We start from the raw sequence: 4,357 nt of genomic DNA on the forward strand, positions 1-4,357 counted from the left end.
GACAGAACATTGGTATAAGGAGTGACAGAGAAGCCCACGTGGAAACTTTGCACGCAGAAAGTTTCACAGATGAAAAAAATAAATCTCCCAGTCCTTTCCATGTTCATTTATTATTTTAGCTTTGGCTTTTGATATAGGGCACAAAACAAATTGTAAAAAAATAAATAAATAACGAATGGGAGTCAATGCATAAAATAAAATAACATTTCAACTCTGGTATTGTTCATTTAAGAGTTACATTCGTCTTGTCCGTGGTCAAAGCAGACCATACTTGTATGATTTTATTTGTATGAACACTACTATAAATTTTTTTTATATATATTTAAAGAAAAACAACACCGGAGGGTTAATTGCATTGTGCCCAGTGCTTTAATTGTGACATGGCACAGGATATGCCATACCGTAGCCTTTAACACCTGATTAGAACCACGGCTTTTCCACTTACATAGGACATAGTTCAGAATCCTTACTGTAGAACTCTTTCCTCTGCCATCTGCTGGTTAGGGGTAAGTGGATAAGGTCATAATCCTTTTACAGTCAATACATTTAAAAAGAGCAAGACTAGGGGAGATTTCCATAACAGCAAAATGTGTTACTAGTGTCCTAGAAGATTCTTCACAGCTGGAAAGTGATGAGGTAATGAAAAGAGACTGGGGGGATAAAAGAGAGATTATGACAAATAAATGATAAAAGCAGGAGGACTGCAAGAATAAAGGACAGGAAAAGATTGAAACGAGAAATTAAAAGGTGCAGGAATAAGGGTGCATTGAAAATGGTAATGCATAAGAATTGGCTTTTTTAAGTCAAGTTTCAATAGAATGGCTTGCTCCAAGCTTTTTTTCTTCTGAAATTATGTATTTTTAGAGTTGTACAGCTCTCATGAGCTTGAGCAGCAAATCAAATATTCTGTGTAATCTGTTTGAATCTTGAGAAACTTCATAACTTCCGACTACAGATACTGAAAAAGTAAAACGTCCTTTCACTGTTGAGAAATATTTTCAACTAATTCAAAATTCTCTTTTTTGCGATACACACACACATACACACGCACACACACACACGCAGACCTCAGCTCATATGTTGTGTAACTATGTGAAAAATCACATAAAACTTTTTCTCTGTTTGTGGGAAAATATTTTTCACCCGGGCAAAATAGAATTCTCTGCCTTGAAAATATTTGCCTCCCTTGAACAAATCAATTAATCTGTCCCTCCTGACTTACTCTCTGACTCGCTGAATTTTTCGCTCTGTTGTCTGAAGAGGCCAGCACTTAAGAAAGCAGCTGCCTAACCCTATTAAGTTCTTCTGCAAAAGCCTGTTCTTTGGACTCCATTCAACTGTAAGAGCGTGTTGGGAATTTATCCAGTAAACTCCTTCTCCCTGACATCTTTACAATATATTACGTAATGAGCTAGGCACCACTGCGTCAGTTACAAACCAGTACAGTGGTTGTAACTTATTTAAACAAGCTCTACCTAAATATTCTTGAAATCTCTCCGCTCTTTAGAGGATAACAGAAATGAAGCAATGAAGAAAGGGAATATAGAAAGGAATGCTGGACACTCAGAGTGCAGGGGCTTTGTTCTCACTGCACTTACACTTTCCACAACAGGGGGACACTGAGACAGACAAATACAGTCTTATACACCTTGTAATGTGTAGCCTTTTATTTTAATTCTATTTTAATTCAGGTTCTATTTACATTTTGCTCTCGTTCTCACATCTGCACTTACACTTTTCACAACAGGGGGACACTGAGACAGACAAATACAGTCTTATACACCTTGCGATGTGTAGCCTTTTATTTCAATTCTATTTTAATTCAGTTTCTATTTACATTTTGCTATGTCATGTCAATTATACAACATGTGTGAAGACTTTTTGACTGAACATTTAACAATTTTTATTGTAACCTGCTTATTAACTTGTATTTATCTAAACACTAATAATAGGCCTGCATTTATTTCTCAAAAATAATTAAATAATATAATAATTCATCTGCAAAAATCTCCCTTAAGTATTAATCTGGGTTATTTAATGAGTTTATTAACTCCGCTTTTTTTTTTTGTGTGTGCTCCATGCAGCAATGACTTACATTGATAGAGACTATAGATAGAATGGTAGAATAATAGATAGAACGACAGGTAGTACTAGTAATAATAATAATAATAATAATAATAATAATAAATTATTGTTATTACTGTTATACAAATAATAATAATAATAACACTAATAATAAATGTTCAAATAACAAAGATAATTACATTTAAAATAATTCAATTTTAAAAAAGCCGTACTGGAGAATTGATCAAATGAAACTGATACTGAATAAAATATACCAGGTCTGTCTTTGTACGGCACATGTCTCAATCAAATACTGCCCTCACATGGCTTAACCGTGTAACCATAAATACAATGCAAAGGAGATTTTTATTCTTTGTTGATGATACATGTTGTTGCTAAAGGACACCCAGGTGTGTCTTAGTCCTGAACTGTGCAGTCTAACACAACCAAAGCACTAAAAAAGACTAAAAATATTTGTACAAGCAGCAATGCAGCGTGCAACCTGTAGTCTTGGCTTCACTCTTGGTGTTTATATATTTACAGGTTAGGCTACATGATGCTTTCACATATAGATGAATGGATAGAGAAAGAACAAGAACTTAAACTTTCTTTTTCAGTGCTGAAGTCTGAACTTAGACCTTCATTATAGATAGGCAGCCAGACGGGATTTTCAAAAACACAGAACCTTGATGAATTATTAATAATATCAAGACTGCAGAGTCTTGGGGCAAACACACGAACACTGCTGATTCTCTGCTATTAAATTTTAATGTTCTATCAGCACTGTAATGTAGAAGATGGTGTGACCAGAGAGAGGAGAAAATAACAGAGAGAGAAAATAAAGGATGCATCAGTTGAGTGTTAGAGGCCACGCCGAATCTCAAGAGATACAAGAGCAGGAACATCTGTGTTTCTGGGGCTTGAAAAAAGAAAGGGAGCAGGAAGACCACCTGCAGGTGTGTTTGAGCATGTGTACATGCAGGTGTGTATGTTTTGGAGGGGTTCCTCTCTCACCTTTCCCCAGGGAGCTGGGCTCTCGTGCAGGGAAGACAGGATCTTTTATCTTGGCTGATGTCCCAATCAATCAGAGTGACAGTGATGGAGACCCCAGTGGCCAGACCCTCATATAGACCCAACTCTCCCATCTGTCATTATTAACCCCTACTGAGGGAGAGTTTTGAGATTTAACCACAACTATTTATTCAGACAACATGAGAGAAAAATAAAAACCATTTCATAAAGATTATCGAATCTGCACAGCAGTTCAACAGAGAAAGATACAGTAAGAAAAAAGATTTTCTATCCAAGTACAAGTCCAGAAAGTTCACCTAAAGTTGACAAACTTTATAACTCAAAATTTTTTTTTTTGTTGTTGCAATAATTGATTCTTTGCAATAATCTGATTGATCGCGGAATTCATGCTCTCAAATATGACTACAAACACGGCGCAAGAAGTGCGGTCATATTTACAAAATCAGAGCAATCTGGAATTTCGAATGAGGCGAAAATTTTCTCACACGGGTTTGCACGTTATGATTTACGTTTTATATATTTTGAATATTAGGCTGCTTAGTTTGGAAGTGACCTCTGAGTAATAGACCTTCTTTGCCCGCAAAATTTCCGACCAATTTCCTACACACCTGTTCTAAGTTTCATGTCTCTTTCATGTATCTTTTCGTGAATTCTTTATAACACAATAAAATTATTTAGCTATCTCAAATCCGTATTTCAAGACTAACGTTATTTCTTTATTTATATTAAAGTGAAAGTAGCGCAATGAAACAAAAAATCTGAATCATAGACTGAATCTTAAAGGGTTAGTTCACCCAAAAATTTAAATTCTTTCATTAATTACTCACCCTCATGTCGTTCTAAACCCGTAAGACCTCCGTTCATCCTCGGAACACAAATTAAGATATTTTTGATGGAATCTGCGAGCTCTCTGACCCTCCCATAGACAGCAAGGATTTTTACACGATCAACGTCCAGAAACGTAGCAAGGAGATTGTTAAAATAATCCATGTGACATCAGGGGTTCAACCGTCATTTTACGTTTTGTGCGAATACTTTTTGTGCGCAAAAAACAAACAAAAAAAAACACTTTATTCAACAATTCGTCTCCTCCGCGTCACCCTAGCGCCATTTTGGAGAGTATCCACTGAACGCAAACAGCATATGGTCGTTATTTTTTTTTTCTTTTGCGCGCAAAAAGTAAAATGAAGGTTGAACCCCTGATGTCACATGGATTATTTTACCGATCTCCTTGCTACGTTTCTGGACGTTGATCGTGGTA

This window comes from Sinocyclocheilus rhinocerous, unplaced genomic scaffold, assembly GCF_001515625.1.
Source record: "Sinocyclocheilus rhinocerous isolate Xijiao unplaced genomic scaffold, SAMN03320098_v1.1 scaffold1180, whole genome shotgun sequence".
Classification (NCBI taxonomy): Eukaryota; Metazoa; Chordata; class Actinopteri; order Cypriniformes; family Cyprinidae; genus Sinocyclocheilus; species Sinocyclocheilus rhinocerous.